This window comes from Berghia stephanieae, chromosome 9, assembly GCF_034508935.2.
Source record: "Berghia stephanieae isolate SIO BIC M18660-M18661 chromosome 9, UCSD_Bste_1.3, whole genome shotgun sequence".
Classification (NCBI taxonomy): domain Eukaryota; kingdom Metazoa; phylum Mollusca; class Gastropoda; order Nudibranchia; family Aeolidiidae; genus Berghia; species Berghia stephanieae.
This window is the reverse complement of record NC_088368.1, coordinates 24,113,156-24,129,243: the sequence shown is the minus strand read 5'-3', so window position 1 is coordinate 24,129,243 and position 16,088 is coordinate 24,113,156. Positions and strand designations below refer to the sequence as shown.

General features: G+C 34.3%; 1 long non-coding RNA gene across 2 annotated transcripts; it reads left to right on the top strand.

Annotated features, from left to right (window-relative positions):
* Nucleotides 1-281: 281 nt before the first annotated feature.
* Nucleotides 282-15,707, top strand: LOC144979905 (uncharacterized). 2 transcript variants are annotated; one of them, XR_013646793.1, is made up of 3 exons: nt 282-422; nt 13,520-13,634; nt 15,433-15,707. It is a non-coding gene; the product is annotated as an uncharacterized LOC144979905 (long non-coding RNA). The 2 variants fall into 2 exon arrangements; XR_013646792.1 differs by lacking the exon at nt 282-422 and adding an exon at nt 10,501-10,576.
* Nucleotides 15,708-16,088: the final 381 nt, after the last annotated feature.

The window sequence follows — 16,088 nt, the reverse complement described above, 5'->3', positions numbered from 1 at the left end:
GAAATCATGTCCCAAGTTTGGTTTTTCCACTGACAAAAAACCTTTTCAAATTTTGGCCAAAATTATTTTTACTTCATATTCAAGTGATCAAAGGAACTCTTTGATTGTCAAAAAAATATTTAAATCCGATAAGAATGTGTTTACTAAACTTCACTGAAGTCTCAGGTTTAATATTTTTACTATTGAAAAGTAGAAGAATATTGTTGTCGATCAATCTTCGAAAAAACTTTTTTTGGCAAATTCTATTTTTTAAATAATATGGCATTTTGGCCAGTGTACAGCAAGCATATTATTATTATTAACGTTATAAAATAGACGCCATCCTGATTAATTCTTCATTCTAACTTTGCGTGCAACTCACTTCGTGCTCCTTCGACAAGCTGTTAACATGAACAAGGCAATTTTCATTCTGTTTACCTTTGGTGAGTATTCAAACAGAAACAATGATAATATGATTTTGTTATAATATGGGGTAGTTGCACACATATGTAATGGCTTATGATAGTATAGTGTTGTTTTGATAGATTGTAATGATATTCCTAGTGTTGTAGAGTCAATATCAACTTACCAATTCATCCCCATCGACGGGAGAAAAATATAATCAGCAATGTTATAATATAATAATAATTCCGAAAAGTGAGTGGAGCAGGCACTTCATCTCTTGTTGATACCAATATAATAATAAATACCATAAGACATTCTTCAATCATCAAATCTTATATTCGTTGGTATTGCCATCATCTTCTTGAGTCATCTTGACCGAAAATAAAACGTAACCACACTAAATACTGGACCAACTCTCTATGTAACTCCAACAGTAACAGACACATATTGAAATAAAAATCGACACATCTTTGTTACTGAGCTATACAAAAAATTGCCATTCACTGTACAAATTAATATTCGAAGATTTATTCTGAAACGCTTGATTGTAAGTAAACGCATTTTCATTCATTTTGAAAATAAAACGTTAAATACTGCAATTTATGTTTTCATCTCTCCCACTCTTCTTTTTAATTAAATAAAATACGTTTAGCATCAATGAGATGTTATCATTATTAGTAGTATTTTTTGCTTTCTATAATATGTTGTTTGTAGTTTATTAAACATAATATATTGCCCTAAATATATTTATATATTTTTTTAATTTTCCTTTTCCATCTATGATTCTTAATTTCAATATTATTTCATTAAAAATATTTTGATATCAAAGTTTGTCAAAATTTTAAGAATCATCTATAATTTTAATTTTTTTTTCAACATTTCTTTGCAAAATAATTATATTATTTCACCTTCAAAAATGATATTCATTTTCTTTTTCAAATAAAAATGTTATTATATATCTGTTCACAATTTATCACTTCAAAATTCGAGTCTCACAAAAACTTCAATAGATATTAACACCGCAACAATATACATTTTTTCTGTATTCATGCTTCCGAAAAATAACATCTTGCGAACAGCACCAAATTAGAATATACTATCTTGAGTCAAGGCTCCAAATAAAGATACATAAATGTGGCGTTGTTGTTCTGGTTTCATTATAGTAAGATAAAATGATTCAAAATGTTTGCCAACTTCGTTAATTTAAAACATCTTTACAAGAACACATCCTAGTGTCACGGCACCAAATATAATACATAATGTGGGATAGTTGCACACATAACGTAATGGCTTATGATAGTATAGTGGCTTTTTGATAGATTGTAATGATATTCCTTTGCGTTGTGTTGTAGATGTTAATAATGACGAAAGAGTTCAAAAGCCAGTGATGGTAATTGAATGTACAACATCAAGACATTCGAATAAAAATCCAGATTCCAAGTTTCATTTCTTACAGCTTGATTTGTGGTGATAAATTCCAATTCCAAATCAAATAGCATGGTCATAATTTAATCAGTTTCATAAATTCCAAATCCGTAAAATCAGCCCAAATGTAAAGTCATTATGTCTAAGTAACCATTTTCAATATACGTGGAATATTTCTAAGTCCGTAAAATAAAGATTCTTAGTTGGACGCTAGAAAAGTGCAGCTCATCATGAAGTAGAATCGTAGCATAATAATCTAGAAACACTAAGTTTTCTTCTCTTGTAAATTTCAAACAACACCCCCTACTAATTTTGACAGTTCCCTGTCAGTCTACAATTTAAACCCCTAAGAGTAAGACCAAATCATATTCAAACCTGAAACGTCAATTCCTACATATTAATGTTAAACCCCGCCTTGTATGATATAACGTGATTTTGATATATGTCCTTATCACCTGTTCCAACATCCCTAAACCAATTTAAGAATGATTGATTAACTAGTACTCAACACGATAACCTGTCCACTAATTTGGAACAAAAACTGCCCAAACGTATCATGCACTGACCAAGTGTTACTGATATGCCTGCATCGTGCACTCACTAAACTCATTTGCTGATATAATAATTGATAATTTTGCACCATTATTATTATTATTATTATTATTATTATTATTATTATTATTATTATTATTATTATTATTATTATTATTATTATTATTATTATTATTATTATTATTATCATCATCATTATCATTATTATAATGATGTTGTTGATGATAAGGATAATGATGATGATGATGATGATGATGATGATGATGATGATCATGATGATGATGATGATGATGATGATGATGATGATGATGATGAGGATGAGGATGATGATGAGGATGAGGATGATGATGATGATGATGATGATGATGATGATGATGATGAGGATGATGATGATGATGATGATGATGATGATGATGATGATGATGATGATGAACAACAACACCATCATCATCATCATCATCATCATCATAATCATCATCATCATCACCATCATATTCATCATCATCATCATTTGGAAAAACCAAGAAAAATTCATTTTAATCAGTTTTGATCAGTTGAACAATGTAAAGTTTTTTAAAAACTGATATTCTAGCTCTTATGGGATATTAAGAATAATTTACCAAACTTTTTAAAAAGTTTTTACTTTGACTCAACTTTGTCCATATTTTTTCGACATTTTTAATCTAGTCTATTGTTATTTTGATGCGTCAGTTTTTGGTATATCTTTTATTATCGAACAGAGAGAAAGTGATGAAAGAGTTTTTTTTCTCTCGATTGACAACAGTGCAACGTTGAACCGGTTGCTCCCGGCCTTCTGTAACCGGGCTATCTCCACAATGAGTTAAACTGTTCGAGTCCCGTTTTCCAATTGTTACCTGTCATTGTCTTGGAATGAGATTACTTAGTTTTGTCCTGATCCTTGCCGGAGTTCCTTGGCTGGGAGGGAAACTGTCGAATGTATAGTTAAAGTTTTGGGAGATGATATTTTTTTCCTTGTAAATCATCTCTCTGTTATGCATTGTATTATGTTTAGTTTACATATTATATCATATGATTGGTAAACATTTGAGTGTATTCCTCTTAGTTGGGACCTGTGCTTGTGTCTAGATGAGACTTTTAGGTGATCTCAAACTAAGTACTTTGACGGTGTGCTCTTGGAATCTACATCTGTTTCCTATTTGAACCAGTTCCCCTTTGTCTTACCTTTTCTTTTGTGCTTTAATTGTAATTCTAGAACGTTTTACTTTCCCATTTTCTTCCTTTTTACTGGCGCTGATATAACCTAAATGTGTTGCAAGCGCCGTAAAACCCTTAAAAACAAACAAACTGTTCGAGTCCACCAGAAGTGTGGACTGCCACCCAATATCTCTTCTTCCTGGACAGAATCCTAGCAACGTCTTTACCAGTTTCGAGAAGAGGGCGTCCCCGCTTCTACGAATGATGTCATGGTCTCAAGTGAGTAAAGAGCTACTCGACTATGCATAAAATATATGTAGAATGAGGCCCCAGAATTTACTAGTTACTATAAATGAAAAACAATTAACGATTTGTTTACAATGAAATAAAAATGATGATGAAATTTAATAAAAAGAGATAAACAGTGATCGTGGCAGTTACAAATAGAGATATGAATATTTTACGTAACTTATAATAATATGTCAGGTTCATAAGTTTACGTTTCCAGGCAGTTGATGGGCTTGGATGATCTATTCCTCTGATAACAGGATTGGACTCGTAAAATTCCACTTCCAGGCAACTGGTAAGGAGTTATAATGTAGTACAGCGGGCTTGGGTTTGATCCTTGAAGATTATACAATCAAAGTTAAAAGCTCCGGCGTCTTAATGGTGTAGATATAATATCTACAAAGTCCCAAAAGATAAAAATCTTACAATATATATATAGGAATAGAGTGACTGGCCGTCCGGCATAGATTGTGGAGAGAAAGTGAGTGTCGAATGTTAGACCTATCAGCTTTTATAATAAGTGGCTACGTGACAGAATGTAGAACGAAAAGTATTCACTAATTAGAAATTAATTCGAGGGAAGGCTATAAAAGGAAAGACGATCTAATATTAGAAGGTAAAGTTTATCTAGGCCTACCGAAATATAACTGGAGTGAGATGAATTCAGTTCTTAATAAAATAAAATTTAATAAGATAATTGTGAACAATCTTTACTGTGACACCCCCACCCACGTTTAAAATATACTCTTTAACCATTATGGGAAAGATAGATTTTACAAACGGAAGTAAATTTACTATCATGATACTCTAGCATTAATCCATTGTTATGATTTGTGCTACAATTAAATTATTTATTAACTAGACATGGAAATGTTTATATTAACGTAGGTATATGAATGGGTGACAATAACAATGAAAGATTGTGATTACAAATCATTATGATGAACAACATTATGGCAATGTGATTACAAATCATTGTGATAAACAATAGTGATGGCAATGAAGCATGATTTAAGTCGATGATATGAAGGTAATTTACTGAATGAAATGAATGAAAATGTAAATGGAATATTGACATTTCAATTATTAATCATAAATGAGTGAAAATTCATAACAATAATAGTAAAGAGAAGATTTCCCAAATCATGAATGGGTATGGTATATATATCCAAACAATACTCAATGTTACATTAAGTTGGGTCATCATGTTTACAAATAAAATTATCGAATTTGTGCGTTCTGATTTGGCATAATTTGCGAGGTAACTAACAGTATGCATGGGAGGTTAAGTTATACCCTTCTCACGTCATTACACTAATCGAGAAAGTAGGTCGGCGTGAATATTTTCACAACCTGGTATGTGAGAGATACTGAAAGTGTAATTTTGCAAAAATAGACTCCACCTTAGTACTCTACTGTTATTCATTCTGTTATTTCTTATGTACGTGAGTGGCTTATGGTCCGTTTCGACCACAAACTCTTTTAGCAGTAGATATCTGCTGAATGTCTTTAAAGCAAAGACGATGGCCAGTCCTTCACGCTCTATTACAGAGTATCGTGATTCTCTGTCCAATAATTTTCTGCTTGCATATAAGCAAGGCATTAGAGTTCCCTCATGCTCCTGTAATAGTACACCTGCGATGCCCTTATCAGATGCGTCAGTTCTTACAACAAATTCTTTTGATATGTCGGGTAATTTAAGAATTGGTTCTGAACAGAGTAATGCCTTTAATTGGTTAAAGCTATTCTGACACGCTTCTGTCCAAACAATTTTGTTCGGTGACCCATTCTTTGTCAGATTTGTTAGCGGTGTCGCGATGTGCGCGAAGTTGTAAATGTATTTCCTGTAAAAATTTAGGAGCCCAAGTACTTTGCGTACTTCTTTTTTTGTCTTAGGTGGTTGCAATTGTGCGATTTTTGTTTGTTTTTCTGTCTCGGGTGTCTGTGTCCCATGACCAACGGTATGATTAATCCTGCATTTGAAGCTTCGATATTAGTAAACATAGGTTGCGACACTGTGTCTCTATCAAAATATCTTTTTAGCATATTTGCATGGAATGTCTTTGTTGTGTTGTTAATTTGAATCTCGTAATTAACATTAGATTTTACTGCTGTTATTTTGAATGGTCCTTTCCATGTAGCTAAAAGTTTACTCGAGTCATCGGGTAAGAGTATTAGTACTTTGTCACCAATCTCAAATTTTCTTGACTTGCTTTTTCGATCGGAGTATTCCTTGTATTTCTCTGCTTTTTTAGTGACGGATTCCTGTGCTAGCTTACATGTATCCTCTATTCTGTCTTTCAGGTTTCTTACATATTCGTAAGCAAACATAATTTCGTTATTGTCCTCCTCATTCCCTTTACAAATGTCGGCTACTATATTGATCGGGCCGCGAGGTGATCGTCCATACATCAACTCAAATGGGGAGTAGCCTGTAGATTCTTGGGGTATTTCTCTATATGCAAATAGGATTGCTGGTAAGTATCTGTCCCAATCATCTGGTTTTTCTGCTGACACTTTTCTTAACATATTCTTTAGAGTGCCATTAAATCTTTCACAAAGACCATTTGCTTGGGGGTGGTAGGGAGTTGTGAATGAGTGTTGTATTCCCATGAGTTTCATGGTTTCATGCATCATATGTGATGTAAATTGGGGTCCATTGTCCGACAGTATCTCATTTGGTATGCCTATTCTAGTAAAAATTGTCATCAATGCTTCAGCTATGTGATCCGATGTAGTAGATTTCAATGCTATCGCTTCTGGCCACCTGGTTGCGTAATCGACTAGTGTTAGTATGTGTGTATGGTTTCTATCTGATTTTGTTAAAGGGCCTATAATGTCAATTGCAACTTTTTGAAAAACTTTTTCAATAACTGGGGTTGTCTCTAATGGCAATCTCGGTATTCTGCCTTTTGCGACTCTTCTTTGACATGTGTCACAAGATTTCACATATTCTCGGACGTCTTTAGTAATTCCAGACCATGTGAAATTCTCGGATATTCTCTTCAATGTGGAAGAGCTCCCAAGATGTCCAGAGGTTATTGAATCGTGCGCTATTCCAAGGATTTTGTTTCTGTAAATACTCGGTGTGACCAGTTGTTTAGCTATTTTGTTTCTTTTCCTATGTAACCTGAACAGAATATCTTTTTCAATGATGTATTCAACTTTTGATTTCGTCCCTTTGTTTGCGATATTGAAATATGAAGTTAAAGTCGGGTCCTTTTTCTGTTCTTCAATGAACGTGTTCCTGTCGAATTGTTGTGGTTCAAGAGAAATAGTCATTGGCTTCTCTGTTGTCTTAGTCATCTTTCTTGTTTCTGCTAGACAAGCTGTTTCTTGGGTCAATGACCATTCTTTTACATCTGTTGGGTTGTCTTTAAGACCTTTTATATTGCCAACAATAACATCAGCGACGGGGTTGGGAAGTATACAGCATTCCACTATTCCTGTATAGTATGGGGTTTCTATGTACACATTAGCTGTTTCAAAGGTTTCGACTGTGCCACTGAATGTGATGCATTGTACCGTTTTTCCAGTTTTGTCTTCGTCATTGATCAAAGATGCTTTTATTCCTACTGTACTGCATCCTGTGTCTCTCAATATTTTGCAATCAGTTCCATTAGCTTTGCCTTCACAAAAAAATAGCGATCCTGATTTGTGAGTTTGTGTTAAAAGTGACATACCTTTCACGCAATACACATTTATATTTTCTCCTGACATTACTCGTGTCTGATTGTTTACACCTGTTTGGAGTGATGCATTTGCAGTTTCTTTTGGATATCCCACGATTTTGTAACATTTGTCTGCTGTGTGGCCTTTCATTCCACAATATTGACATTTAATTATAGGTTTGTTGGTTTTCTTATACTCAGTATTATTGTCAGTGCTATTTCTTGTTTTGTTTTGATAGGGTCGGCTATGGTCTCTATTGAACTGTTTGTTCCATGGTTTGTTACTATGGTCATCCTGTTTCACTTGCGTGTTCCGAGTGATTGATCGGCTCGTCCTATTTGAGTACTGAACTTTAGGTGTACCTGGACTCTGAGCAGCAGCAGCGTAGTATGGTTCCTTCAATGTTCTGCTAAGGGGTGTCAATGGATGTGCGCTGTTAAAGTTTTCTGCGTAGATTTTTAATTTGTCCAAGTTTTCTGGCTTTCTCTCTTTAAAGAATGCGACTAAATCTGGGTTGCAAGCTTGATAGATTCGATTCTTCAGCGTGAGATAGTAAAGGCCTGCAAAGTCGTCTTGTTTTACGTTTGCCAACTCAAGCCACCGATTTAGAAATTGAGTAATTCGGTTCACGAATGTATTAAAGTCTTCTCCACTTTCCGGTTTTGCAGTGTGAAACCTTTCCTGGTAACCATCTTCCGTTAATCTAAATCTTTTTAGTAGAGCGTCTTTAATTTTACCATAATCATCTGCATCTTCAGTTGTTAAGGTATAGAAAACTTTTAGCGGTTCTCCAGATAAGCAGTTAATCAAGGCTGTGGCCCATTTGCTTTCTGGCCAACGATAACCTTTAGCCTGAACTTCGAATCGGTGTAAGAAGGATTCTAGACAGTCTGAGCGTTCATCGTATGTTGGCATGCGTGGAAGTTTCACGAAAAATTCATCACTATTATTATGTTTTCTTTCATGACCGGTTTTTGTTTTTTCAATTTCCAGCATCATTTGGGTCCTTTTGGTTTCTTCTTCTGCTAAAGCTATTTGTCTTTTTAGTTCCCTTTCTTGGGCTCTTTCTTCTCGTTCTTCTCTGCGTATTCTTTCTTCGTGCTCTTTTTCTTCTCTACGAATTCTTTCTTCGTTTTCTTCTCTACGAATTCTTTCTTCATTTTCTTCTCTACGAATTCTTTCTTCGTTTTCTTCTCTACGAATTCTTTCTTCATTTTCTTCTCTACGAATTCTTTCTTCGTTTTCTTCTCTACGAATTCTTTCTTCATTTTCTTCTCTACGAATTCTTTCTTCTTTTTCTTCTTTTATTTTCTCTTCGCACCATGAAAATATCCTTTCCTGGGGTATTTCTAAGTCCTTTGCGAGACTTAAGTATCTTTTATATGCTTCCATTTTTGCAATAAATTAGTTACGATGTTTTATATATATTATATTGACAGGATACTGTTACTGACTGTTTTATTTATTTACACTTACTGGAATGAACTGTTCTATTTTTAGAAATCTCTCTCTCTTATTTCAACTTATTATGTATGTTGAATTTGATGCCTTTTATTGTTATATCTTATAAAGCAATGTGTCAATACAATGCGGAGTTATTATGACTTGTGTCAATAACAATGTGTCAATCGCGTGTACTCTAAACTATGTTACTACGAAAAAGGTATCACCAATGTGTGTGACTCGTCGTTAGTTTGTGTACAATTATTCGCAATGATGCTAATATACTAGAGTATGATAACAATAATAGGATGCCAAAATAATCCCAAGTTATCTATCACTAAATATAACACGACGGCTAGTAGACTCCTTTTATTATTATTTAGTTTTTAAAGACTCACTTTTCAGAACATAATATATAAGTGGTTTTCGGTAACAGTAATATGCCAAAAATGCATTTAAAACAAATCACTATGCAAAACAAATCACGATGTCTATAGTTACTATGTGATGCCCAACTCATGTAAAAGAGAATAATGAAGGATATATCTACCAACTCAGTTCGTGGCTGGGACCTCTCTCTTGTTCAATGGTTGTTCAACAATTGTAATTAGGCATTGAAGAGTGTTTAACAGTGATGTCTGAAATACAAAACAATAAAATATCGTAAGATTTACAATAGTTACAAAATGTGTTCACAACACTGAGTGATTGGATGATAGGTGAATGAATCGTTATGGAATGTAAACATATTGAAAACAATTCATGAATGAGGCAAACAACAAAATGAAATGAGTGATATAATAACAAAGTGGACAAGGAATGAATGAATGAATGAAAAACTGAGTGAATAGATGAATGAATGAATGGATAATGTATGAATGAAAGAATGAAGGGAGGAATAAATGTATGAATGATTGGATAAATGAGTGAATAAACGAATGAATGGATGAATGAATGAATGAATGAATGAATAAATAAATGAATGAACAATGAATGGATGAATGAATGAATGAATGAATGAATAAATAAATGAATGAACAATGAATGGATGAATGATTTATAAATGAATAAATGGATGAAGGAATGAATCAATAAAATGCTATTCAATTTGAATGAAAGAATGAATGGATAAATTGCTATTCCATTTAAATGAAGAAATGAAAAAGAAGAAAAAAAAATTAATCCTGTAAATAGGGAGTTCAATTAGAATATGATCAAGTGGGGCAATTAAGAGTTTTACAATTTAAACATTAAAGTTAGATGAAATAGATATAAGTAACTAAATAAATTCAATTCTTTATATGTGTCCCCTCCAAAATGTCATGGTCTCAAGTGAGTAAAGAGCTACTCGACTATGCATAAAATATATGTAGAATGAGGCCCCAGAATTTACTAGTTACTATAAATGAAAAACAATTAACGATTTGTTTACAATGAAATAAAAATGATGATGAAATTTAATAAAAAGAGATAAACAGTGATCGTGGCAGTTACAAATAGAGATATGAATATTTTACGTAACTTATAATAATATGTCAGGTTCATAAGTTTACGTTTCCAGGCAGTTGATGGGCTTGGATGATCTATTCCTCTGATAACAGGATTGGACTCGTAAAATTCCACTTCCAGGCAACTGGTAAGGAGTTATAATGTAGTACAGCGGGCTTGGGTTTGATCCTTGAAGATTATACAATCAAAGTTAAAAGCTCCGGCGTCTTAATGGTGTAGATATAATATCTACAAAGTCCCAAAAGATAAAAATCTTACAATATATATATAGGAATAGAGTGACTGGCCGTCCGGCATAGATTGTGGAGAGAAAGTGAGTGTCGAATGTTAGACCTATCAGCTTTTATAATAAGTGGCTACGTGACAGAATGTAGAACGAAAAGTATTCACTAATTAGAAATTAATTCGAGGGAAGGCTATAAAAGGAAAGACGATCTAATATTAGAAGGTAAAGTTTATCTAGGCCTACCGAAATATAACTGGAGTGAGATGAATTCAGTTCTTAATAAAATAAAATTTAATAAGATAATTGTGAACAATCTTTACTGTGACAAATGATATAATATATTTTTCCAGGTCGACTTCTAATCAGGGAGGCTATGGGCTAATCCACACCGGAGACTGACTCCGACGACCCGGCCTGCCGTTCTCTGCCGTCTTCCGGATAAAGACCTACCCATACCGAGCACTGGACGTCCTTTGCCGTTTTCTTTTCTTTTCTTTTTTTCGAGCTTGGTATGGGTCGGGCAAGCAGCTTTTCTCTTTATTCTTAGTATGTTGTCCGTGCCCGAGACGACTTTATCCGGAAAACGGCAGAGGACGGCAGTGCCGGATCGTCGGAGTTTGTCTCCGGTGTGGGTTAGCCCTAAGTATTTGGGTCGCCGAGACATTCGGCTCGTACTAGGGGCATTGTACATGTGCTGTATTATCCCACATATCCTCTCTTTTCATTCTATGTGTTTAGGTAAAATACCACTGGTTCTCGATCAATTATTCGGGCCTTTTTCAAAATTAAGAATTGTTATGGATTCCGAACAAAAGATGCCCCGAACAATCAACAGCTTTGAATGACTGCTTTGGATAAAGAATTGAATATATGATGGCTTATTTTAAATCATTACATAACAGTAACATAATATTCCCTTTACTCATCCCATAGGGGAAAAATGTTTAGGCTCTATTCCAAGGGAAGACTGGAATAACCCATGTGCAGTACCGCAAAATGAGCTAGCGCAGCAGGTATTCGAACTCGGTACTTTTCGGGTACGAAGCAAAGACTGTACCTCTGAGCCATGGTGCCCGAGTAAACAATTTATGTTTATTTAAAGAAAGAGACAACTATGGCATATCAGTTATATTTTTCTCATTTGAATAACCCTGTAATCAGATGTATAGATAGTTTTGCTAAGAATCTCACAGTATTGCCACCCGGAAATAAAACGGACCAAGACACATAACTCTGTGTAACCATGAAATTTTATAGTCTGGATCATACAGTTTAGTGATAATTACTCATAAAAGTGGATGGCAAAAAACAACAAGAAAGGCCCGAGTGACGTCACTTTCATTCTATCTATAAAGATCGTCTTGCCTACATTTACCCAATAATAGGGGGCAGCGTGGCTCAGCGGTACGGTATTTGCTTCGTACCTGAAAGATACCGAGTTAGATCCATCGCCGCTGCGCTGTAGATGTTCTTGAGCAAATCAGCTCGCCCTAGCTCAATTTGCGGCGCAGCACTGCAGCTGTCGCCTGGGTTATTCCAGTCTTCCCTTAGAATAGACCCTAGAGACGCTTGGATAAGAAGCTCATAACATTGCCATCCGGAAGTATAACGGACCAACACACAAAACTGTGTGTATCCATGAACGTTTATAGCCGGGTTAATACAGTTCAGTGAGCATATCTCATAAACGCGGATGGCAAAAAACAATAACAAAGACCCGAATGACGTCATCCTTGAACTATCTATATAATGTGATCCACCGTCTGAAAACGGTTTTATTTCTGGACGAAAGAGTTGCTGGAAATTGAATTTCTTCTTCTTCTTCTTCTTCTTCTTCTTCTTCTTCTTCTTCTTCTTCTTCTTCTTCTTCTTCTTCTTCTTCTTCTTCTTCTTCTTCTTCTTCTTCTTCTTCTTCTTCTTCCATTGAGGCCAAAGCTTCAGGCTGAAGATTGTATAACCGATTTTTCAGTAACAGGAGTTTTAGAAGGAAGCAGTGAGCGATTTTTTAAAAGTCACAAATCCAATGGGCTTGTTTACAAATGGTTGGTAGGGAGTTACAAAGTTTATAGAAATTATAGCCACAAATATGGAACTTTGGGGTTTATTCTTATTGAACATGGTGCAGAATAAATGTGACCCATCGTCAGAAGGCGGTATTTTGTCGGGAGAGTTAAGTTCTGAAAATTGAATATAATATAGATAGCCACTAATATGAATCTGGGGGTTATTATCAGGTCGTCTTTGTGCAGAATTAATCTTTCAATTTACAGACTCGGAAATTAGTATTTCCTACTATATTCATTCTGAACTCAATTTTTGAGGTTCAATTCATCCCGATATAATATCGTTTGAAGACGATGGGTTAAATCCTTAAGTTTGCATTTGTTGTATTCATGAAATTAACCCAAAAGATCCATATCTGTGCGGCTCTGTGGTCTAGTGGTATGACACTCGCTTTCGGATCGGAAGGTCCTGTGTTCGAGCCTCCCACGGCGAATAGTTCAGTCCTTGGACAAGGCTCTATACTCACATTCTCTCACCGTACTCAGGTGTAAAATGAATATTTGGCTGGTAATAGCGTTGTCTCTGTCTGAATAAAAATTGCAATATCGCCTAACAGGCGTCATGTCTCGTTCTACATGTTACGTCTTGCTGCTGGTCTGTTACCCCTTGTAAAGCGCTTTGAGTACGTTTTCTGGACATTGCTCTATATGAAAAAAGCTCATGTTTTTCTCATTACTTTACTTCAAAATTTACATTTCTAATTACGCGTCTTGACACAATGCCATTTTTGACACGACCGGTGACACATGATGATAATGACAATATGATATTATTTAACAGCTGTGCTGGTTTTATTGAAAACTGGCGGAGTTACGTTCAAGGTGCCAAGTGGTTACAAAATTGTTAGTGACTGCGATGATACCTGCACGCGGCACCCAACTATCACGATCTGCAAGTAAGTGATCATCATCATCATCATCATCATCATCATCATCATCAACAACAACAACAATAACAACAACATGATGATGATGATGATGATCATGTCATCATCATAATCATCATCATCATCATCATCATCATCATCATCATCATCATCATCATCATAATCATCATCAACATCATCATCATCAGCATCATCAACAACAACATCATCATCATCATCATCAGCATCATCATCATCATCATCATCGTCATCATCATCATCATCGTCATCATTACCATATCAATTAGATAACACAGAATAAACCACTGCTGGGACACCACACAAACTACACACCTTGTCCATAAGTTGCATTGGATGCATTTACTAAAATTAGTATTCCCACAGAAAAAGACCATATTTATAAATCACAATAGAATGTCACAATGAAGCTGAAGAATGTGATCGATAATCCTGAAAGAAAATGACTGAATCCATAACCTACAATGGTTTCTATAAACTATCATCACAAGCGGATATCAAAACAGACGACTTGCACTTGAATGAAAGCACATGTGATTGTGGTGAAGGAACAGAAGACGCCCATCATATACTCGAGACCTGCAAAAAGTATGCAACAGCAAGATATAATTATTGTCCTGGTACCACGCTTGTGCAGATTAAACTACACAATCCCCTGGCATTCCTTCGCCAATAGACATTCAAACATGAAAAGAATATAAATTGGAAGGAAGGAAGGACGATGAAGAGGAAGAAGAAGAAAAAGAAAAAGACGAAGAAGATGATGATGATGATGATGATGATGAGGATGATGATGATGAAGGTGATGATGATGATGATGATGATGAAGAACAAGAAGAAGAAGAAGAAGAAGAAGAAGAAGAAGAAGAAGAAGAAGAAGAATTATTGTGATACAGCGCCACATCCGAAGACCACCCTTCCCAACACAAATTTTGCGTCTATCTTCAGTATTCTGTCGTTGCTTTTAAAAACACAATACCTATATATGCAATGTTAACTAAATAGCGCACACTGTGTTCTTTGGAAATGCGCTAGATAAATGTTCATATTTATTTACAGATGGATAAATTAACAAATGTACATATATGTATATAAGATGTATATATATATATTATATATATATATATATATATATATATATATATATATATATATGAGAGAGAGATAGATAGATAGATAGATAGATAGATAGATAGACACACAGATAGATAGATAGATAGATAGATAGATAGATAGATAGATAGATAGATAGATAGATAGATAGATAGATAGATAGATAGATAGATAGATAGATAGATAGATAGATAGATAGATAGATAGATAGATAGATAGATAGATAGATAGATGGATAGATAGATAGATAGATAGATAGATAGATAGATAGATAGATATGCGTAGACATAGAAATGAACATATTAATAGAAAGGTAGAAAACAAATATAAATACAGTAGATAGATTGATTGATTGATTGCTGGATAGACATATAGAAAGATAGATGGATAGGTAGATAGATAGATAGATAGATAGATAGATAGATAGATAGATAGATGGATGGATAGATAGATAGATAGATAGATAGATAGATAGATAGATAGATAGATAGATAGATAGATGGATAGATATATAGATAGGTAGTTATGTAGTAAGATAGATAGATAGATTGAAAGAAAGAAAGAAAGAAAGAAAGATAGATAGATAGAAACATGAACTAAATTTTAACCATTTATTGTATCTAACACAGCACTTGTAATAATGTTAAGTTAAATTTTCCAACTCTTTTGTCCTCAGGGAGATCTGTCGTGTTAACGTAAACGGAATCAACGATGACTGCATTTACAGTTTCTTTAACACCACGGATGGAAATCCTATCTATCATTGTTGGGAATAGATGAGGCATTCGCAAAAGAAACTATGGGGTTTATGTGCATCCTTGTTGGGACTAGATAAAAAAAGTATGGAATTTCTGTCTGCCTTTGTTTGGATTTAATAAAACTTTCGCAAAAAAGTATGGAATTTCTGTCTACCTTTGTTTTGGATTTAATAAAACTTTCGCAAAAGTAAAAGTATGGAGTTTCTCTTAATCTTTTGTTTAAATCAAATAAAGTATTTACAACTAATAAAGGGATGGAGTTTCTGTTTATGCATCTTTGTTGGGAATAATTCACAGTCGGATTCAATTCTCTCAGCCATCCTGTTCCCTGTCACTGATAAATAAAATGATGTCGGGATGAACAAGATGTTATAAAGTCAAATTAAATTTAAACTGATCAAAAATTGGAATGATCCCTAATTTGCACAATAAAATATAGTATTCATTCTCCTCAGTAAAACATAAAAACTCAACGCAAGTCTGATATTTCTGGCTATAAATTCTATTTTCAGAATTTTAGTCATCCCGTCATAATACCCTTTTAAGACGAGAGGTCACATTTTTGTTTTACATT